The sequence below is a fragment of the Hordeum vulgare genome, chromosome 2H (genome assembly GCF_904849725.1).
Source record: "Hordeum vulgare subsp. vulgare chromosome 2H, MorexV3_pseudomolecules_assembly, whole genome shotgun sequence".
In the NCBI taxonomy this organism is placed as follows: Eukaryota; Viridiplantae; Streptophyta; class Magnoliopsida; order Poales; family Poaceae; genus Hordeum; species Hordeum vulgare.
The window spans coordinates 162,772,498-162,796,725 of NC_058519.1; the positions used below are offsets into that span (position 1 = coordinate 162,772,498).

Sequence of the window (24,228 nt, forward strand, 5' to 3'; positions counted from 1 at the left end):
ATATATATTTTTGTTTGTGAGATATATTGACCTAATCGGGCGATAAGATGGAAATAGTGTGTGTGGCATGAGTTGCCACCGAATTGTGCTAGAGTTGCCTATGTTTTGCCGAAATGTCGATTTTTTTTCCATTTCGGCGAATTTTGGGTAAACTATGTATGTCCTATTTTTAGGGAAGGTCATGTCAAATTTTTCTATGACTTTGATGCATGCATGCATTTTTATAATCAATTTTCTTATTATTACCATGCAAGCGATCATTATGGTCAGTCGAACGATGGTGGAAAGCTGGTTGCGATCGGTAGTGTAGGACACGAAGGAAAATAACCGGACAGAGATCCTATGTCCATGTGGAAAATGTAAAGGAGGAGTTTGGATCGACCCCTATGATCATGGTCGTTTGAAGGCGCACCTGCTCATGACTGGTTTCATGGATGGCTATAGTCGGTGGGTAAATGGAAATCATGATGGTGAGGACGCTGGCGGGACAGCCAACGATGACAGGGGACGAGACGAAGAGATGGCCGACAATGGTGGCAGAGAAGGGGTTGGACATGGCAACGGAGAAGAGATAAAGGCCAGGCATGACGACGGAGAAGAGGACATACGTGGCGGCGGAGAAGACATGGACATGCCATAGCCTTCGTCGCTACTAAGTTCAATTGTGTCGGACCCTCATGTTCGAGACCTACTTCGCAAGGAGACGAGTACCGACGGAGATGCTTCTAGAGAGGAGGCCAAGCTAGAGCAACTGGAGGTAGACTCGAACACTCTATTGTATGATGGTTGCGATCCCGAGGTGACCCACTTGATTTTCACTCTCGACCTAAGCCTGGATGAGCTTCTCAAGTACCTAAATAAGGTTCTTCCAACGAGGAATATATGTCCTACTATTGTGGATGAGGCTAAGAAGATCGTGTGCCTTCTTGATGTGCCGCACATTAGATACCATGCATGCATCAATGATTGCATCATTTATCAGAAGGAGCGCGCGGAAAAAACTAGCTGCCCGGTGTGCAATGCTTCTTGATACAAGAAGGTGAGAAAGAAATCTCCCTAGAAAGTTGCATGGTACTTACCAATCACTCCCCATGTGCAAAGTTATTTCGTAGATCATAAAGAAGCAAATCTCATGCGTTGGCACGCGGAGAGGAAAAAAGGCCAACGACGGAGATGATCCGAAGCTGAGACACCTCGCGGATGCAAGAGAGTGGAGAGCGTTCAACACTAAATATCGATATTTCGCAGGTGATGCAAGGAACATCGTTCTAGGCGCGAGTACCAATGGCATGAATCCGTTTGGTAACAAGAGCATCAACCATAACACATGGCCCGTTTTTGTATGGATGTATAACCTCCCCCCTGGTTGTGCATAAAGTCAAAGTACATACACATAAGCATGCTGATCCAAGGGCCAAACCAACCGGGAAATAATATTAATCTTTCTCTGGGGCTACTTCAAGAGGAGTTAGACACGTTATGGAAAACACCAGCCAAGACATGGGATGCCAGCAAAGGCAAGTATTTCTATATGAGAGCCACGCTGATGACGACGATGCACGACTATCTCAGATACGGATATGTCGTAGGCGAGGTATGCCACGGATATTGCGGATGAATGTGGTGCATGGATGATACAACGTCTCAGCAGCTAACGTCAACAAAAGACGACGAGCGTGGGAAATTGTGTACATGGGGCATCAAAGATGGCTCGCAAAGGACGACACGTGGAGAAACCGTAGAGATTTATTCAATGGTTAGGTTGAGCATCGAGGACCTCCACGTAAGCGGAGCAGCGCGGAAATACATGATCTGTTGAAAAAGTGGGAAAAGTGCCCCACGCCGGGAAAGACAATGAAAAGTTAGTCGGAGCCACTTCTGAAGGTATGGAAAATGAGGTATCCTTTCTCGGACTTGGAGTACTGGCCCAAACTTGACACGCCTCATTATCTTGATCAAATGCAAATCACGAAGAATGTCCTTCATCGCTTGCTTGCGACACTGATGAACATGCCAGATAATACCAAGGATGGGCCAAAGGCAAGAAGGAGACCGATCAATCTTTCAAGTGACTTACCAGAATCAAAGTTAGTTTTGGTTAGTGTGGAAAGATAAGTATATTTCTAGATATGAAGAAGAAAAGGTTCAGCGGGACGAAGTCTCATGATTGTCATGTGATTATGCAAATACTACCTACTTCCCTAAGAGGGATAAAGGACAAGAATGTTCGTGACACTCTTATTAGTCTCTACAACTTTATCTATGTTATCTCTCGAAAGTTGATCTATGTGAAGCAGCTCCGAAGGCTAGAGGAAGAGATCATTGTGATACTAAATGAGCTTGAGATGTACTTTCCGCCCGCATTCTTTGACATCATGGTGCATCCGTGTGTCCACATTGTGGACGACATAATAGACCTAGGACTGACATTCGTGCACAACATGATGCCGTTCGAGAGGATGAATGGGGTCATCAAAGGATTCGTCCGTAACATGTCCCGTCCGGATGGAAGCATTGTATCTTTATTTGGTTGAGTGGCATGAACTTTCATAGTGCCCGTTTTTCCAATTATGAAGCATGGCTAAGTGATCCTACTCACATTCGAACCAATGCTCAGGTAGTTTGGCCTATAGTAGGGCAAGAAATATTGAATGGTGATGTAGGTGGGGGTTTCCGAGGAATCCAAATAACCTATGGTTTTTAAGCTTTGGCGAGCATGTGGAATAACTAGTGCATTACAACTCTATTATACTGCAATTGGTGCATTGATTTTTGCAGCGTTAATGCTTTTTGCTGGTTAGTTCCATTATCACAAAGCCGCTCCACAGTAGTAAAGTCTCATCTTTTGTATCGGCCGAAGTGAAAATAGTCACATTGAACCCTCGAATATGCTCGAAGATCTCGAAATGATCTTCCATTTCTGGGGAGAATTCGCAAAACTCTGTTTCCAAAAAGTATTTGATGGAGTTTTCCCGTATTTTGATCGGAGAATCTAACATAGACATTATTGTCAAGATTCTTACCAAAAAATGGTACATTCCATGCCCTCGGAGAATGCTTTGTCGTGCAAAGTAACTGACATATCCTGTGTCTTTTTTCGGACCACAAGAATGGATTGGATCAAAATGACTTTATGCTTGAAAATAGGGGCCCCTTTCACTACTGGAATTCAGAATTTTGCCGTCTGCCATGGCAGCCGGTAAAGGGGGCCACCCCGGACAGCAAAGGCCTTGCCGTCCATCAGCAGACGGCAAACTAGACGGCAAACAAAAATACGGTCAAGGGCCTCTTTGCCGTCTGCATTGGGACAACTGACGGCAAAGGATCTTCACCGCGAGGGGGCTGACGGCAAAGAATATGGGACGACACATCTACGGGCACCTCCATCAAGTGCTAATGGCGGCCTGCTGGGCTCACAGATAGTTTGCCGTCTGCCCTTTGCCCCTTTATCGTCTGCCGTGCTAGTGGACTGACGACAAAGGCACCGCCAAAGCCCCTCTCATTTGCCCCTTTTCCATCTGCCATTTGACCCTTTGTCGTCTGCCCTTTGCCCCTTTCCCATCTTCCGTGCTGGTGGGCTGACAGCAAAGGTACCACCGAAGCCCCTCTCACTTGCCCCTTTGCCGTCTGCCCTTGTACCCTTTGCCGTCTGCCCACCAGCATGGCAGACGGCAAAGGGGCCACCCAGTTTGTTTCAACAGGCCAGTTTGGGCCCTTTGTCGTCTGCTGTAGCTCCTTTGCCGTCGGTGGGCACACGACAAAGGCTCCAAACTGCCACTATTTATTTTATTTTTAATAATATCTAGCAATTTTCACACAAATCAGGATTATATTTCACACAAACTGCCCCAAATGACATAATATATTTCGCACAAAGGCTCCAAATGACAAAATATATTTCACACAAACTACCCATACTCATAACCATATTAAAATAAGTTTCATCCATAATACATACATATTATGCAAATTTCATCTGTACCAAACCATATATTACACTAGTTTCATCCATACATACAAAGTATCATATCCATTTACTACAATAGTTTCAATCCAAGCTTCTGTGAAGCCATTTTAGAAGAAACCATATTGAAGCACTCCATCAATATAATCCAAGCTTCCATGAATTGAATGTAATCTGCAAAATGGAAAATAATTAAGTTAGAAGAAGAAGACTAGATGAAGAGGAGAAGAAATAAGTAAGTTTCATATCCATTAATCTCAAAAAAGACATACTTAGCTAATTTAGCTCCAAGAAGAGGCGAAGAGGAGAAATGAAAAGAAGGAAGAAGAAGAAGAAGAGAAGAAGAAGATAAGAAGAAGAAGAAGGAGGAGGAGGAGAAGAAGGAGAAGAAGGCTCCTCCTTCTCCTTCTCCTTCACCTTCTCCTTCTCTTCTTCTTCTCTTCTTCTTCTTCTTCTTCCTTCTTTTCATTTCTCCTCTTCTCCTCTTCTTGGAGCTAAATTATCTAAGTATGTCTTTTTGGAGCTAAATGGGATAATTATGTAATTTTAGAGGAAAACAAGCTAACTATAGGTCATTATGAGCTTATTATGTCATCTTGGAGCTAAATTAGTGAAGTATATAATATTCTCCAAAATTCGTGAAGTATATAATATTCACGAGGTAACCAAGGTTCTTATGCCATTATGAGCTTATTATGTCATTTTGGAGCTAAATTAGTCATTTTAATGAGCTAACCAAGGTTCTTCTGATGTTTTTACCTAACTAAGCTAATTATGTCATTTTGGAGGATAATTAGCTAAGTATGTCTATGTTGGGGAAAATAATCTACGTAGAAGAAGAAAGAGAAGAAGAGGAGAAGAAAAAGAAGAAGAAGAAGGAGGAGGAGGAGAAGGAGAAGGAGAAGGAAGAGGCAAAGAAGAAGAAAAGAAGAAGAAAAAGAAGGAGGAGAGAAGAAGAAGGAGGGCTCCTTCTCCTTCTTCTCCTTCTCCTTCTTCTTGTCTTCTTCTTCTCTTCTTCTTCTTCATTCTTTTCTTTTTTCCTCTTTCTTCTCCTCTTGTCCTCTTCTTCCAGCTAGATTAGCTAATTATGCGTTTTGGAGCTAATTATGTCATTTTGGAGGATAATTAAATAGGCCATTTTTTTATTAAATAGGCCATTATCAGCTTATTATGTCATTTTGGAGCTAAATTAGTCATTTTAATGAGCTAACCAAGGTTCTTATGATGTTTTTACCTAACTAAGCTAATTATGTCATTTTGGAGCTAAATTCTTCTTCCTCCTTCTCCTTCTCCTTCTTCTTCTCTTCTTCTTCTTCTTCTTCCTTCTTTTCAATTTTCCTCTTTCTTCTCCTCTTGTCTCCTTCTTCGGAATAAATTAGCTAATTATGCCTTTTTGGAGCTAATTATGTCATTTTAAGGATAATTAGCTAAGTATAGGTCATGTTTTATTAAACAGACCATTTTGGACCTAACTAAGCTAATTATGTCATTTAGGTGGAAGCCTAGCTAACTATAGGTCATTTCGAAGGTAACTTGGGTAAAATATGTCATTCCGGAGGAAACTATGCTTATTAAGCCATTTTGGATCTAGCTAAGCTAATTAAAGGCCATTTAATACCTAAGTTAGGGGGAATAGGTCATCTTGGAGCTAAGTTAGCCTTATTATGTCATTTAGGAGAGAACTTAGCTAAGTATAGGTCATTGTTATTAAATAGGTCATTTTCGAGCTAACTAAGCTAATTATGTCATTTAGGTGGAAGCCAAGCTAACTATATGTCATTTTGGAGCTAACTTGGGTTTAATATGTCATTTTGGAGATAACTATGCTTATTAAGCCATATTGGAGCTAAATTGGCTAATTATATCTTTTAGGTGGAAGCCAAGCTAAGTATATAATATTCTTGAGCTAACCAAGGTTATTATGTCATTTTGAGCTTATTATTTCATTTTTGAGCTAAATTTGTCATTTTAATGAGCTAACCAAGGTTCTTATGATGTTTTCACCTAACTAAGCTAAATATGTCATTTTGTAGGATAATTAGCCAATTTAGTCTTTCTTGGATGAGTCTAAGCTACTAGAAGAAGAGAAAGAGAAGAAGCAAGAAGAGAAGAAGAAGGAGAAGTAAAAGAAGGAGGAGGAGGAGGAGAAGGAGGAGGAGAAGGAGAAGGAAGAGGAGAAGAAGAAGAAAAGAAGAAGGACAAGAAGAACGAGAAGAAGGAGGGGAAGAAGGAGAAGGTGCTTCTCTCCTCCTTCTCCTTCTTCTCCTTCTTATTCCTCCTTCTCCTTCTTCTTCTTCGTCTCTTCTCCTTCTCTTCTTCTTATTCTTCTTTATTTTCATTTTTCCTCTTTCTTCTCCTCTTGTCGCCTTCTTCGGGCTAAATTAGCTAATTATGCCTTTAAGGAGCTAATCATGTCATTTTGGAGGATAATTAGGTAAGCATATGTCATTTTTATAAAATAGACCATTTTGGAGCTAGCTAAGCTAATTATTTCATTCATGTGGAAGCCTAGCTAACTATAGGTCATTTCGGAGCTAACTTGGGTAAAATAGGTCATTCCGGAGCAAACTATGCTTATTAAGCCATTTTGGATCTAGCTAAGCTAATTATAGGCCATTTAATACCTATGTCAGGGGGAATAGGTCATCTTGGAGCTATGTATGCCTTATTATGTCATTTAGGAGAGAACTTAGCTAACTATAGGTCATTTTTTAGTAAATAGGTCATTTTGGAGCTAACTAAGCTAATTATGTCATTTAGGTGGAAGCCAAGCTAACTATATGTCGTTTTGGAGCTAACTTGGGTTAAATATGTCATTTTGGATCTAACTATGCTTATTAAGCCATATTGGACCATTATGCAGTTGTTCAGCAAAACACTAGAAATAACATACCATTATCGTCATCACGGCGGGGAAGCACGATGGCTCTGGCTTGTTTCTCGTGGAGAAGGCTGCCCTGGAGAAGGCTCCACTATAGAAGGGTCGTATGATCTGTTTCAGGAGATATTCTGCACCAAACATCATTTGCAATGTGTCGTTAGCATGAGGACACTCTTAAGATCACTACACTGAAATGAAACTCACCGTCCCCGCCATGTTAATGACTGGCATCGCCCGAGGGACTTGGCCGGTCTTCTCAGACATAGACTGTACATTTGGTTTCGACAAGTCAAACTTTTTAGTTATTAATGAAACGAACATTAAAATGCAAGATTTGAAATAATATGAAGAGGAAACTTACCACAAAGAGCTCGTATATGGCCCTGTTAGACGCATCATTCCGTGCCCTCTCCGCCTCCACCAATGCAGTCGTCCTCTCCTCCAGCTCCCTCATCTCCTTATCCTTCTCCGCCATAACCGCCTGCATTGCCTCTCTCTCTCTTTCAGAATAGTAGCCTTCAACACAACTCATTGTTAGCATTGTAATCATATTGGTTCCAATGCACAACATAATGCGGAAAGATAGTTGAGTCCATTAAACTAACCTCAATGGCGAGCTCGACTGGCCATGGACGAGGTGTTATCTCAGGACACGAGCTCGTTTGGCGTGCCTTTATCTGTTGGATAGTGCTAGGACAACGTATAAGGACGTCTCCAATGGCGATCAAGCCATGGGGCCTCCCGTTGCCAGCTATCATCACCAGCTCTGGATCAATAGGCCCCTCGCTCGGGTTAAAGTCCTCCCCTTTCCTCGCCTTCCCGTGATCTCTGTACTTCATGAGCTTGTGGTGGGAGGAGATGTTGGTGAAGTTTTCTGGATGCTCGAGGTCAGAGTCAGAGAATGCCTTGACATTCTTGTACGTGGCAATATGGGCCATCGCATACAGGTCGTACATCTATGGCACCTCCGTCTTATTGTGACGCGCCTAAAAGAGAGAGAGAGAGGAAAATTGTATTAGTAAAGGGCTCAAGATAGAATTAAGAATGAATTGCATGAGGCATGAAGCACACAACATACCCAGTTCTCGCCAAATTGGATTAAGTTGACGCTCCCTTGATGGTGTGGCGCACCAACTATTTGGCCATGCCTCTCCTTGGTGTTGTTGTGGCTGGCCTCCCACGTTTCGGAGCACCACTGATCCACCAAGGCCTCCCAACAATCCATGTTATACACACACCATCTCGGGGCACCTAAGTTAATAAAGAGAAATTTGAGCGCGTAAGAACCAAATCAAGGAAACTAACTACAAAGCATTAATAATATGTAATTACCTTCATGTAATGCACCTTCTCCATCTTAGAATCACGGCACTTCGCCTTGTCCTTCCTAATACGTCGCGAGGCATAGTAGTCTCAAACAGCCTGCACCCGAGCCTCGTGCCGAAAGTTTTGAAGTAGGCGGCGACATTCAGTTTCGATAACCTTTGTCGCGTCCTCCTCGTATCCCTTCTCACACCAGTAGTAGGTCTGCAAACGACACAACACCGATTAGTACAATAACTAGCTATGGTTGATTTATAATTGTGTGAAAGATAAATTACCCTGAACTGTCAGATCACCATGCCGGACCTCGTGTGGCACAAAACACCATCGATCTCCACCTTCGGCGGGGCCGGGGCACCCAAGTACTGCTCCCAGCTCATTCCTACCTCTCGCTCCCGACCGGGAAACGTAACAAACCCTGCGAAGTTTTGACGACAAAGCACACCAAGGACGATGTTGGGCTTGCGCACACCCTTGGCAACAATCCAACCCCTGCAGTATGACAAAATAAAGCCAAAACATTAGATATTTGAAAAAATATGAAGGCAAAATGTTAAATAAGAGTAAATTAACTTACTTGTCCCCATTTGGCTTAATCGACCACCTCTGCTCGCGGGTCGCCGACACGAGCGGGAGCCCCGAACTACCACGTTCCTAGATGGTAGCCCCCTCACCCAGTAAGGGGGCGAGGGTCGGGGTTGGTGGTATCGGACGCCGGGGGTCGGGGGTCGGGGTCCTCTTCTTTCTTCTTCTCCTCTCTCCTCTTTTTCTTCTTCTTCTTCTTGATCATCTTATTTTTATTATTATTCGTCTTTTCTCTCCTCCTCCTCCTCCTCCTCTTCTTCTTCTTCTTCTTCTTCTTTCTTTTATCTTTCTCCTCCTCTCCTCTTTCTTCTTCTTCTTTTTATTCTTCTTCTTCTTTTTTCTTCTAGTTTTTTATTATTCTCTTATTTTCTTCTAATTTTTTTCTGTCTATTTTTTTTCTTTTCTATCTACCTTTTCTACCTAATAAACTAACTATCTTATTTAACCTAAAAAAACAGAAAAAAACTAAACCTAGCACTAAACTACATATTCTTCTTCTACTTTTTCTACCTTTCCTACTTTTTATTTTTATTATTCGGACATTCTAGCAAAAAAGAAGAAGAAAAAACAGGGAAAAAATATAAAAACCGTACTAACCGGAGGGGAGGGCGTCGAGGTCGCCGGCACAGGGGAGGTGAGGCTGGGGCGGCGACCGAGAGGGAGGTGGGAGGGGGCGGCGGCCGGGAGGATGGTGGGAGGGGAGGGGCGGCCGGGAGGGAGGTGGGATGGGGGCGGCGGCCGGGAGGGAGGTGGTCGGGGGGAGGCGGCCGAGAGGCAGGTGGGAGGGGGCGGCGGCGGCCGGGAGGGAGGTGGCAGGGGGGGGGGTCGGGAGGGAGGTGGGAGGGGGTGTCGGCGGCCGGGAGGGAGGTGGTAGGGGGGGCGGCGGTCTGGAGGGAGGTGGGAGGGGGGGTGGCGGTCGGGAGGGAGGTGGGAGGGGGCGGCAGCCGGGAGGGCGGCGGCGTGAGTGGCTGGGGAGGGGAGCTACGGCGGCGGCGGGGTGGCCAGACGACGACGCGCGCGCGCGAGAGAGAGAGAGAGAGCGGGTAGGCGGGAAGGGATTGGGTGTGGGGTGGGAGCCGTTAGAGGCGCCAGAGCCGTTAGGGCCATGCCCCCTTTGACGTCTGCAAAGGGAGGGTGGCGGACGACAAAGGGGCGGGGTGTGTGGGGTGGGGTTTCGACCGTTTGGGGGGGGGGCTTTGCCGTCTGCCCACTCTTTGCCGTCCACAAAGGGCTCCTTTCCCGTCCGCCAGCGGACGGCAAAGAGGTGGCCGATGGCAAATTAAACCTTTGCCATCAGCCACCTCTTTGCCGTCAGCACTGTGACAGCTGACGGCAAAGAGTACCTTTGCCATGCGTCAGCAGACGGCAAAGGTAAGGCAGACGCCAAAATTCTGAATTCTAGTAGTGTTTGTGTCTGTATGAATCTCTGATGGCACAAAATCCCCATAGCCAATTTTCCAAATTGGATTTTGAAATCGGAGGCACCTTTTGGTACTAATGTTATCTCACACAATCTAGGAACTTCCATAACATTGGCGTGATTCAGTTTGAGCAACAGATCCTGACGTAATACATCTTCGTAATGAAAATGGAGTGGAAACATCATGGCTTTTGTGCTTTTTTTGAGAATGAGAACTGCGAACTATCCACTTCAAAAAGGATAGTTGATCGAACATAAACCAACGTCAAGTACGAGTTATTGAGCGCCGAATAAAAAAACGGTGTACTTCCTTTACGCTTGATGTAGGATTTACCTATTAATATGAAGTTCACTCTTGTGCTGACTTGAGTCCAGAAGGGAAGCGACTAATTTCCAATTCTTCTTTGCTAGCACTTGGCTCCTGTGGAATTCCATTAACTAGCTTAAAAGAAAGCCTTTTATTTGGTTTTTGAGAGGGCTATTTGACCCAAGAGTTCATCTCTTTCTGCGAGAATTATCTATATGGCAAAGACCATGTTGTTGGTTTTCCTGTTAATAAGCACCTTGGGAGGATCGATGGAGAAGGTCACTCCAATGGTCAGAGGGCACTGCTTGTGGCTTACACAGATCGATGCAACGAATTTGACATAGCAAACTTAGTAGTGCTACAACACCTGGACGTGCTAGATCCTTTCGTGACACTGCATAAAGAAACAATCGCAAAGAAGTATCATGACCGGGGGCTATGTAGGACGATCGCCGAAGTTATTAGAGCACAATTCCAATTTCCCGACTTGGCTCAAAGAGCATGTTCTTGCAAATCCCCAGAAAGAGGGCTCTATGGATGGATTGCTCATATACACCTTAGCACATGGCCCCGCGGCTAACCTCGCGACCTATCAGGCATATGATATCAACGGATACACGTTCTAAACCGAGGCCGAAGATATAAGTAGTGATTTTCAGAACTTAGGGGTGACGATGGAGTGCATGACCGGCGGCAACATCGCAACTGAAAGATTCCACGGAAAGGTCGAGGAGATATGGGAGCTTGACTACTCTAGACTGCACAGTGCAATGATGTTTCGTGTTAGATGGGATAAGAATGCCGAAAGAAAAACCAACATTTCACTACCATGTCTATACCCGACTTCGACGCCAGGAGCGCTACCATGAATGCCATCGCAAAAACCGCGCCATGGGTACATGCTACGGACGTGGCACAATGCTTCTTCATAACCGACCCAAACAATCACAGCCGTGTTGCCGTGAGGGGAGGAAAAAGGAACATGATAGGAATGGATGGAGTTTCCAACTAGGAAGACTACACCAGTACGGCAACCCGATGAGGGAAGATGGTGATGAAGATGAAGCATACGCCAAAAGAAGAATCAATACTACATTACCTAAGAAGGACTGTACTCCACGGAGAAGTAAAAGACACAACGAGGGGCTCAATTATTCAACAACGAACAAGAAGGGAAAGAAGCTCACTCAAAAATGAAAACATCGATCCTCAGAAGATAACATTTATATTTGTACCTATTTTGTATACGCATTTGACCGTGTTATCGGTTAAATGATGTAATATATACCACGTGAGTTATATACATTGTATTTGGCCCTTTCTTCCCACCACAAGCACATGTTTACAACTCGGTCGTCTTTTGGAAAAGAAAAGAAAAATAAAATACAAAAAGGAGAAAGGAAAAAATGAAATGAAAAAGAAAAAGGGAGAAAGGAAAAAAGGTAATGAAAAGAAAAATTCATAGGAGAAAATGAAAACAGAAAGATGAGGAAAAATGGGAAGAGAAAAAAATAGCAGTACAGTAGAACGGTCCCACGGGAAAACTCGCTAGTGCTACCGCCAATAGCAATAGCGTGGTTTGCTAAACTATGCTACTGCTAACTTAGGTGTAGAACATTTTGACAAACCGCGCTACTGCTTGTCGGTATAATCTAACTTTCCTATCCTCTCCTCTCCATTCCCCTCTCTGTCACGCGTGCCCTCTTCCTCTCCCTCTCCCGAGCACCGCTGCCACTGAAGCAGCACCACCCCTGCCTCATCGCAACCCCAGTCTCGAGCCCGCCGCCCCCTGCCTTGTTGTCGGCCTCGCCTGTGGCGCCCCTGCCTCGTCCTCACTGTCGTCTTAGCCTCCTCCCCGACGATGTCGTCGCCTGTGCTTTTTTCTCACCATCGGTACTATCGTCGGCCCTGCGCTCCCCCTTCCTTGTCATGGGCCCCGCCCGTGGCACCTCTACCTCTTCCTCGCCATCGCCTTTACCTCCTCCTCGATGCCGCCATCACCTCTGCTTCGTCCTCACCGTTGCCTGTGCCTCCTGCATTGTCCCCCATCTGTAAGCAATAGGAATTTAGGGATAAGCAGTTGTCACATCCCAGAAATCCCTAGTAGAGCTTAGCAAGTTTGAGCTCATGTTTTCTTTCTTTGCATTCTAAGAAAATGAATTGAACCCAAGAAAGAAGTGAAATAAAAGCAAAACTCCAACATAGTCTATATTCAAAAACAATCCAAAGTGGTGACAAATTAATGAACCAAAATGGTTCTCATAAAAGTCCATCATTTTTGATAAATGTTGGAAAGAAAATAACAGGGGTACTATATATTTTCAAAATACTTTTGGGCATTTTATTTTAATTATAAAAGTCACTAAAATCAACTATAATTTTGATTTCAAATAATTCAGATTCTCAAAAATGTTGAATCTTTTATATGTGGTAGAAAATAATACAACTAAAACCCCAACAACATTTTCACTTTTTCTTGTTTTAGTTTGGAGCAAAAATAAAAAAAACAAATGTCAGAAAGAAAACAAAACAGGAAAAAAAAGGAAACTAACCTGTCGCCCCTCCAGGCCCAGTCCACCAGGGGCGAGGAGGTCATCTTCCTCCTGTGCCAGGAGGACGGGCAGAGCCGTGGCGAGCTCGCCGTCGTGCCTCGCCACCTCCTGCTTCCACCTCCTCCCTGCGTGCCTGCCTCGTCGCCCTCCTCTCCCTTATCTTCGCGCCGCTGAGCCGCCCCCGACCCCTCTGCCTCACCTTCTTCCCCCCTTCTCTTCTCTCTTCTTTCTGCCGCCATTGGTGAGCTCGAGCTCGAGCTCACCACCGTGCCTCCAGCCCCTGCTAGGTCTCGCCGAGCAGCCCATCCCCTTCGCCATGACGCGCCGCCCCTCCCCGCCTCAGGAATCGAAGCCAGAGCCCCCGTGGCGCTGCCATCGTCATCATCTCCGCCTCCAACCACCGACGGCCGCCGGCCCCGATTCGCGCCGCCCAAAGCGCCCCCACCCCACCGAACCGCCATTCGAGCACCCCCCCCCCGTGAGCTTCTCCGTTGATTCCCCCTATTCCCCTCTCCTCTTGCACGCCGTAGCCGCTGATCCACCACGGCCGAGCTCCGGCCACCGCTTACCACGTCACCGACGCCGTTCAAGAGCTTCCCTGCTCTAGCCACCGCCCCAAATGGATCCGGCCAAGTCCCAGGACCACGTAGATGCCTTTCGCCGGCCATTTGGTCGCCGGAGGAGGAAATCCGTCAACGCCTCCGTGCTCTGTGGCCACCGGCAATGAGCTCCGCCGGTCTGGGTCGCTGACAAGCGGGCCTAGACGGTGAGGTGTTTAATTAGCGCCTAATATAATTTTAGTTAATCTATGACTCACTGACAGTGGGCCCTACGATTCTAAAACAGGAATTAAAACTAATCTAACCCTCTCAATTAACCTCTGTCACTGACGTGTGGACCCCACACGTCAAGTTTCACTCTGATCAAGCCAGTTGACTGCTGATGCAATGTTGATGCAGTGCTGACGCAGTAATTGATTTTCAATTGTAAAATAATTCCAGAAAATGCCTAAAACTTCTAAAAATCATAGAAAATAATCTCTAAGTCCAATGAAAATAATTTATATATGAAAAAGTATCAAATAAATCTAAGGAATCTGATTATGGCATTTTCAAGCATGTTTAAAAAAAGTTAACAACACTAAATAGGCAAAATGATGAATATGGTAAATTTAATAAATAGTTTGGATTTGGAAGTTGATACTTATTTGAATTCCACTTCAATTGTTATGACCAAACATTGGTCAATGCAAATCAGTACCTCAAAATACTAACTCCATACATGTTGGAACAATTTGTTTTGAGCTTCAGGTCGAATCAATTAAAAGGGTATCCGGAAAAATAACCGCCTTGAAGTGATGTTTGGATCCTAATTCAAACCAACTTCGACTTAAGAAATGATAGCCACATTAGCCCTGCCACTTTTCATTTCATGTCTTAAGCATGCATCATAGTGTTGCATTTCCGTGAAGTAATGTTATTCTTTCTTGTTTGCCGATGTTGTTCCCTCTCGGTAAACGATGTTTCCGACGATGTGATCGTTGACATTGATGAAGACTCATTGCTATCGTCAGACGTGTCAGGCAAGCAAACCCCCCTTGAGTATATTGATATAAACCCACCCTCTCGCTCCTGCTCTCTTTTACTGCATTAGGACAAACACGATTCAACTGTACATGTTATCGGTAGTTGAACCCATTCCTCTGCATGACCTGATTTTGTCACAGTAAATAGTTGAAACCACTTAGCATGAGTAGCAACTGCTTGAGCCTTGTTGTGCTTACTCATCCATGCTTGTTTACAATGCCTGCTATGCTTAGAGCCGTGTCGGGTCTGATCCGTCTAGATGATGAATCGGAATGGTTGTCTTCATGTCCTACAGTGTGAGAGTACAAGTGTGAATCCGATTTGGTAAAGGTAGCGATGAGAGGCCATGTAGGAGTACATGGTGGGTTGTCTCATTGGGACCGTCCTTAAGAACTGAGTTATGTGTATGTTATCCAAGACAAGATACTACCAAGCATTGGGCCCTGAAATATGACCCCGCTCGACTTATTAATTGCCTAGATCTCTGTCCAGGAGTTGCAATTAGTTTCTGGTGTTTGTAGGAAAAGTGTTGGCGGCCGTGTTTAGCTCTACCCGACGGGGTAGGCTTCACTACAGTAGATACACAGTGGCACGGTGTGCCAAGTGGCACCCAGATGGTGGGCTTGGGAACCCTGCGCGCATCGTTTGGGGCCATAGAGGAAACCTCGGCCGGACTTCCTTGCGGGTTCAGTCTCAAATAGGCGATAAACCTGGACTAGGGTCTTGTGTGGTTAACGGTCGTGGCCGACACCCACGCCAGTGCTTCCGCTTGAAGGTTGCCGAGATGCATGACGTGCATATGGTGCTAAGTGGTGAGAGCATGTGTGAAGAAGTATACCCCTGCAGGGTGAATCAATCTGTTCGAATAGCCGCGTCCTCGGATATGGACTACATGGAAACATTACGTGGTACATAGACAATTTAAATGGATACTCTAAAACATGCAAGATAAGTGCAAGTGCTATGGAAGGCCTTCTCGTAGGGAGTCGAGAGTGGATCCATAGTGGCGTATTGAATTGGTGAATATGTGGACTCGTGTGCGTTATCCCACCTCAAAGAAAGAACTTGTAGTCATAGTACAGGTTAGCCAAGAGTCAAAGCTGGCTTGCTGCAATCAAACCCCACAATCCTTTCATTGAAACATGATGCATATGTAGATAGTTCTGATGTAAGACTTGCTGAGTACCTTTGTACTCAAGGTTGCTTTATTTATGTTTTTGCAGAGAAGACTTAGACTCATTAAAAGGTTCTACGTGATGTGTTCGATGTTGACCGGAATAGCTTGGGAATCCCAGACAGAGGTATGGCTCCTTTGGTAGGGTCGTAGTAGCTTTTCAGGCTCTTCTAGCCACTTTTAGTAGATGTCTGTACCCAGACATGATTTTCTTCCGCTTGTTGTTGTTTGTATGACTTGAGTGTCGGGTCACGAGACCCCTGTTTGTAATATCATACTATGATGACTCTTATGAGTCTTTAATAAATGCTTGAGTCATAGAGTTATGTTGTGATGCCATGTTGTTTCTACACATATCGTGCATAATGTGTGTATGTTTGAAATGCATTATATGTGTGGGATTCGACACCTAGTTGTTTGCCTTTAGTAGTACTCTTTACAGGGAAATGCCTCTTTGTGATTCCATCGAGCCTTGGTAGTTTGCTACTGCTCGGAACACATTGATTGTCCGGCATGTATCCTTCTTTGCTGCTCTGTCTGTCCCCTCGGGGAGATGTCACGCGGTGTAATGGAGTCCTTGTAGCTTGCTACGACTCGTCTACACACTCTGATGACCGACACCTGCTTTGCTGGGTTATGTATGCCTGTCCATGTACGGTTGTATCGATGGGGGTTTATAACTAGTCATGTCGACCCGGGTTCTTTGTCGTTTGAACGCTAGCAACATATTCATATACGTGAGCCAAAAGACGCAAACGGTCCCGGCCAAGGTACCGTGTGTGAGGCCGCAAAGTGATGTGATGTGTTACAGGCTAGGTTCTTATGACTCAGGATCGGGGTCCCGACAGCAATAGGAATATTTTTTTGTAATAATCAAATTGGGACAGCAAATTACCTAGTAATTTACAGTTTTGATAATTAGGGATTTAGGGTTTCGGTATAATCAGTGTTCTAGGGTTCATAATGTACCTAAGAATCAAATTAGGACAGTGTGAACCCTAGGGTTAAAACAACCTAGTACTAAAATTGAAGTGTGAACCCTAGGATCAAATTCAAACAAATGTCCTAGAATTCAAATTTGGAGTGTATAAACCCTAGGATCAAATTCAAAAAAATGTCGTATAATGCTCTAGGGTATATGAACCCTATATGAAATTTGAGAAGTGTTGAATCTAGGGTTGATGATGGATGATGATGTGCTAGTGCTCTAGCGTATATGAACCCTATATGAAATTTGACAAGTGCTGAATTTAGTATCAAATTTGAGAAGAGCTGAATCTAGTTTCAAATATTGTGAAGAAAAAGGAATTCTTGCACTCCACTAGCTATCTTGCATTTTCTTCCTATTATGCAAATTTGAAATGGCATGTGATATGTGGACACGTGATATTTGGAAAATAATGGTTATGTGCACGGAAAACAAGCTAAGTGGCCTATGTTTTGCCAGAATGTTGATTCATTTCCGTTTTTACGAATTCCAGATGCTCGATATGTCCACTTATTAGCAAAGGCCATGCCAAAATTTCCCGTGAATTTCGGCATGACTTGAGCTAGAAAGTAGGCATATCGAGTGCCAGGGATTTGCCGCGACGGGAATGAAACGACATTCCAGTAAACCATATACCTTTTTTATGTCATTACTCATTTTATTATAGTTTAAGAATTAAATGAACATACTAAATCGTAGGAAACATGTCGATCAATGAAGAAATCGGGGCTTCTGACCACGCTGGAGACGACATACAATATGACCGTGAACATGACTACCTCAACTTTTTGTCTACTCAGCACATTCAAGATTTGCACGGCACCATCAACGATGATGGTACTAACATCGACACCTATGGCACTGGCACCGATGGAGGTGCCAAGACTAGCGCAAAAGCCACTAACGAAAAGAAGAAGCATAAGACGCAGAAGACACAAAAACCTAACAAACTCGACATCAGAAGAACGTCGGTCACAAAGATGGACCCGGGTAAATTTGCGCCATTAGAACCGGCTAAAGCTCGCAAGTGCTACAAGAACCAAGTTGAATGCATCCTACAGGAAACCACAAGCATCAACAACAATGACTTAAGGAGTAATCCAAATATGGAGCACTTGCTCCTAACGAAGTTGCACAAGAGATTCAAGTTCCCTGGATGGGATAAGGACATAGAAGACCCGTGGAAAGATCCCGCCATGAAAAAGACTAACAACCATGCCATGGGAATGTTCAGCAATGATTTGGCCTCATTGAAAGGGACGGTGAAACGATCTATTTAGGCCGATGAACCCCTTTGAAAGCACATATGCTCCCTTGGTGGTTTTGATAATTCATGACAACATACATCGTCTCTTGGACTAACACTTTTACCTAGTATATTTCAGGTATAGTCCATAGAGAGCCTTGGCGTATAGGATTGTGAGGACAAGCCCATTAATGAAGGAAGGAATAGGGTTGGCTCAACCTTCAAGCAAGAAGACTCTATATTTTACATTTGTGAGAAATCACTTTGAGTCCATAGGAAAGACAATACTATTAAAAGGGGGTGAGGTATTATGTTGAGTTGGTTGCTCAAGTGCTTAGAGGTAGCCACCAAAAAATGCTCAGCCATTCTCCCACAAAATATTTGTCCAAACCCAAACTAGCAAAATCGATGCCACCAAGAATTTCCACTTGGCCCTATCGATTTTACACTCGACAAATCCTATGCCAAACCCTACCATAACGGTACCACCAACATTCCTATCGGTGCCATTGAGATTCAGTCATGAACTTTCTGTTGAGAAGATTTCAAGAATCAGAATTTCCGAGTTTGCAATCGGTCTCACCGAGATTTGGAAACTGGTCTAGGTCATCATATCGATACCACCAATACTCATATATCAATCTCACCGAGAATTCAAAAGTTTCCACATTTAGTGCAACTCAATAACACCGAGATTCTTTTCGGTGTCACCGAGTTGGGCAATAATGTTGTAACGGTTGGATTTTGGGGGATGCTTATATATAACCCTTGATGACCCACAAGTGTAGGGGATCTATCGTAGTCCTTTCGATAAGTAAGAGTGTCGAACCCAACGAGGAGCAGAAGGAACTGACAAGTGGTTTTCAGCAAGGTATTCTCTGCAGACACTGAAATTACCGGTTACAGATAGTTGTGTGATAAGATAATTCATAGCGAGTAGCAAGTAACAATAGTAACAAAGGTGCAGCAAGATGGCCCAATCCCTTTTGTAGCAAGGGACAAGCCTGGCCAAACTCTTATATGAGGTAAAGCGCTCCCGAGGACACATAGGAATTTCTGTCGAGCTAGTTTTCATCATGTTCATATGATTCGCGTTCGCTACTTTCATAGTTTGATATGTGGGTGGACCGGTGCTTGGGTGCTGCCCTTACTTGGACAAACATACCACTTTTGATTAACCCCTATTGCAAGCATCCGCAACTATGAAAGAAGAATTAAGACAAAGTCTAACCATAGCATTAAACTATTGGATCCAAATCAGCCCCTTACGAAGCAACGCATAAACTAGGGCTTAAGCTTCTGTCACTCTAGCAACCCATCATCTACTTATTACTTCCCAATGCCTTACTCTAGGCCCAAATAATGGTGAAGTGTTATGTAGTCGACATTCACATAACACCACTAGAGGAAAGAGAACATACAACGCATCAAAATATCGAACGAATACCAAATTCACATGACTACTTATAGCAAGACTTATCCCATATCCTCAGGAACAAAAGTGACTACTCACAAAGCATAATTATGTTCATGATCAGGGAGGTATTGAATAGCATTAAGGATCTGAACATATGATCTTACACCGAGTAATCCAACTAGCATCAACTACAAAGAGTAATTAACACTACTAGCAACCTTAGAAGTACCAATCGGAGTCGCGAGATGGAGATTGGTTACAAGAGATGAACTAGGGTTTGGAGATGAGATGGTGGTGATGAAGATGTTGATGGAGATGAGTCCCCTCCGATGAGAGGAGTGTTGGGATGACGATGGCGACGATTTCCCCCTCCGGGAGGGAAGTTTCCCCGGCAGGACGGCCCTGCGGAGCTCTAGATTGGTTCTGCTCAAGTTCCGCCTCGTGGCGGCGGCATCTCCTCCCGAAAGCCTTCTCCTGATTCTTTTCTAGGACGAAACCCTCCTTATAGCAGAAGATGGGAGCCGGAGGGGCAACAAGGGGCCCACAAGCCACCCAGGCGCCGCAAGGGGGTAGGCCACGCATGGCAGGCTTGTGGCCTCATGGTGGCTCCCCTCCCGTACTTCTTCCGCCTAGTATTTTTTATAAAATCCAAAATAATTCCTCGTTTATTTTCACGGATTTTGGAGTTGTGCAGAATAGGTATCTCAAACTTGCTCCTTTTTCAGACCAGAATTCCAGCTGCCGGCAGTCTCCCTCTTCATGTAAACCTTATAACATAAGAGAGAAAAGGCATAAGTATTGTACCGTAAAGTGTAATAACAGCCCATAAAGCGATAAATACCAACATAAAATCATGATGCAAAATGGATGTATCAACTCCCCCAAGCTTAGACCTCGGTTGTCCTCAAGCGGAAGCCGAGATCAATAAGTATGCCCACATGTTTAGAGGTAGAGGTGTCGATAAACAAAATACGAACATGCATGCATCATGATCATATTTAGAACGACAATATTGTCATATAATCTCTTATGCTAAAGTGATAATTCCTTCACAAAGTAAAGTATGGATCAAGAACCTTATTGAGAATTAACAACCAATAGCCTTTAGTCATTGAAGAAATTGCAATTTATCATAACATCAGAAAGAGTCGAATAAGAGCTTGTAAAGCAAATCCACATACTCAATCATCCTTTCATCTTCTACAATTGCTAAAACTCACGTGGTACTCATGAGATCAAAGTTTCAGTTGGACATAAAGAAAGATAGGGGCTTATAGTTTCGCCTCCCAACTACTTACCTCAAGGGTAATGTCAACAATAATAATTCATGAATACTTACTTCCAAGTTCACATATGAATATAGATCTTTCCCTAGCACATGACGCTTGCCAAGATAATGGCAAAATAAGGAATTGGTGTCGATCACCATGACTCTTTGAAGGATAAAAAGTAAAGGTACAAGATAGGCCCTTCACAGAGGGAAGCAGAGGTTGTCATGCGCTTTTGAGGTTTGTATGTGTGACCTCTTAGTGTGAAGGAACGTCACTTTATATTGCCTCCTCTGATAAAGAACTTTATTATGCAGTCTGTCTCTTTTATGTCTTCCTCATCACAGGTTCGTACAAAGCTTATTTTCCACACACTAATAGATCATACATATTTAGGGAGCAATTTTTATTGTTTGCACCGATGACAACTTACTTGAGGGATCTTATTCAATCCATAGGTAGGTATGGTGGACTCTCATGGCAAAACTGGGTTGAGGGTTTATGGATGCACAAGTAGTATCTCTACTTAGTGCGGAAGTTTTGGCTGATATGAGGTGGAAGCAAGCGTCACATGCTAAGGGATCTCTAGTCATATAACATTGTTCGGAACTAAGCAAACATAATTCATTATGTTGTCTTCCTTTTCCAACATCTACTTCTAAGCATGTAATAGTTTAATGATTGTTCACAATCATAGACGGTGTCAAAGATGATATATTTATATGTGAACCTCTCTTTGTTTATTACTTCCTATTAATTGCAACAATGACCAAGGTCTACGTTACCCACAACAAGTTTCAATCAACATTCTTTTTATATGTGAAGCCATCACTTCCCATAAGATCATTACATGATCTTTCACGCTTTTGTTCTTTTATTATTCTTTTCTTTAGATCATGGCATGAATCAAGGCCCTTAACTAAAAAATTCTTTATTATATGAATCACGAACTCGATTACATTGGGGGTAACACAAAGCAAAACTCAAGCATACATCACTAAGAACTTTATTCTACTAGAGAAAGATAAAACCAAAAAGGATCAAACTAAGAAAAAGGTAAAGGCAAAAGATGTGATGGTGATACGATACCGGGGCACAGGTAAAGGGGAGTGCCCATACTCGTGCTTAATTGTGTTCCTTCGAAGGTGATGGTGGTGGAGTTGTTGCAGTCTGGGGTTGATTCTCCGTCTTGCAGGGCATAGGTGCTCCATCATGGAAAGATGATCGAGTCTCCGGAATCCTCAAATCTGCAGCCAACCGTATTGATTTAAATCTACACTCATACTCACAGTTTTGGTTCTGCAGGTCGTAGATCTGGGCTTGGAGGTGATCAATTCTGTCATAGAGCCTGGAGAGGTGCTTCCCAATGTCATTGGCATCGATCTTGTGCTTGTTGGTGAACTCCGTGATCATCATGTGGTTGGCGTTGAGTCCGCGTTCCACCATCCCTTGGCACTTGAAGACTTGTTGCTCCATTGCTTCCAGCCTCACCTCTACGCTTCCGGTCTTGTTGGGCCCCTCAACATCACGGATGTGCAGCACCCCCTCATGCATCTCGATAGATTGAGGGTGTTGCAGCATTCCCGCGAGGTAGGGATTGATGACCTTCTCGAAGAACTTTTCCTTCGGAACTTTTGGGGACGCCATAGCGATCTAGATCTGTCCGCACAGCAGCTCGAAACGAAAACAGAGGATATTTGCGTGATACGAGGGTCAGACCTTCTAGGAGTATATATAATGAAATGTTCCCGACTAAAAGGAGTATTCCACCAGAAAGTGGAGTCCGGGAGACACACGAGGTGCTCACAAGCCACCCAGGCGCGACCAGCGGGGTAGGCCGCGCCTGGCAGGCTTGTCGCTTCCTCGTGCGCTTTCCGAACTACTTTAAATTTTTCTATTTTTCAAAAAATTCCAAAACAGAGAAAAATTGCTACTGGAAAAGTTTTGGAGCCGGTTTACTTACCGAATCACATACCTCTTCGTTTTTGGATTCTGAAATAGGCTGATAAATATCCCTTATGTACTCCTCCGGAGTTATGGTATTAATAATATTGCTTTCAACATTTATGGGAGTACCTGAGATATAATGCTTGATTATTTTCCCATTTACAACTCTCAGAAATTTCCCTTCCATGTTGTTGATTTTGATGGCACCGGAACGATACACTTCTTCGACAATGTAAGGACCTTCCCATTTAGAGAGAAGTTTGCCTGCAATAAATCTTAAACGAGAATTGTATAGCAAGACATAATCACCTACATTGAACTCACGTATTGTATCCTTTTATCATGCCACCTCTTAACTTTTTCTTTAAACAACTTGGCATTTTCATATGCCTGAGTTCTCCATTCATCAAGTGAGGTAATATCAAAAGACCTCTTCTCACCAGCAAGTTTGAAATCAAAGTTGAGCTCTTTAATTGCCCAATAAGCCTTATGCTCTAGCTCAAGAGGTAAATGACATGCTTTACCGTAAACCATTTTGTTCGGAGACATGCCCATGGGATTCCTATAAGCAGTTCTACAAGCCCATAGTGCATCATCAAGCTTCTTAGACCAATTCTTTCTAGACCTATTAACAGTCTTTTGCAGAATTAGTTTAATTTCTCTATTACTTAGCTCTACTTGACCACTGGACTGAGGATGATAAGGAGATGCAATTTTGTGGTTGACATCATACTTAGCAAGCGTTTTACTAAAAGCGCCATGAATAAAATGTGAACCACCATCAGTCATTAAATATCTAGGGACTCCAAATCTAGGGAAAATAACTTTTTTAAGCATCCTAATAGAGGCGTTGTGATCAGCACTACTAGTTGGGATAGCTTCTACCCACTTAGTAACGTAATCAACAGCAACTAGAATATGAGTATACCCGTTAGACTTTGGAAAAGGTCCCATATAATCAAAACCCCAAACATCAAATGGTTGAGTGATGAGTGAATAATTCATAGGCATTTCCCGATATTTACTGATATTACCTATTCTTTGACATTCATCACAAGACAAGACAAACTTACGGGCATCCTTGAAGAGAGTAGGCCAATAGAAACCGGATTGCAATACCTTGTGTGCAGTTCTATCTCCCGCATCGTGTCCTTCGTAAGCCTCGGAGTGACACTTCTGTAGGATCGGTCCCCGTTCATGCTCAAGTACACAACGTCTAATAACACCATCTACTCCTTCTTTATAAAGGTGAGGATCATCCCGAAAGTAATGTCTCAAATCAAAGAAGAATTTCTTATTTTGTTGGTAAGTGAAACTAGGTGGTATATATTTAGCAACAATATAATTTTCATAGTCAGCATACCATAGTGTACTATGTGAAGCATTGATGACATTCAATTGCTCGTCAGGAAAGCTATCATCAATAGGTTGTGGGTCATCAAGAACAATCTCCAACCTAGACAAGTTATCTGCTACGGGGTTGTTAGCACCCTTCCTATCAACAACGTGCAAATAAATTTTTGTAGCAAGAGAACCCATCTGATAAGTCTAGGTTTAGCATCTTTCTTTT

The 24,228-nt window shown here is 43.6% G+C and overlaps 1 pseudogene; it reads right to left on the bottom strand.

The window, feature by feature from the left end:
- Positions 1-2,780: 2,780 nt before the first annotated feature.
- On the bottom strand, positions 2,781-10,359 carry LOC123425984 (annotated as a pseudogene).
- Positions 10,360-24,228: the final 13,869 nt, after the last annotated feature.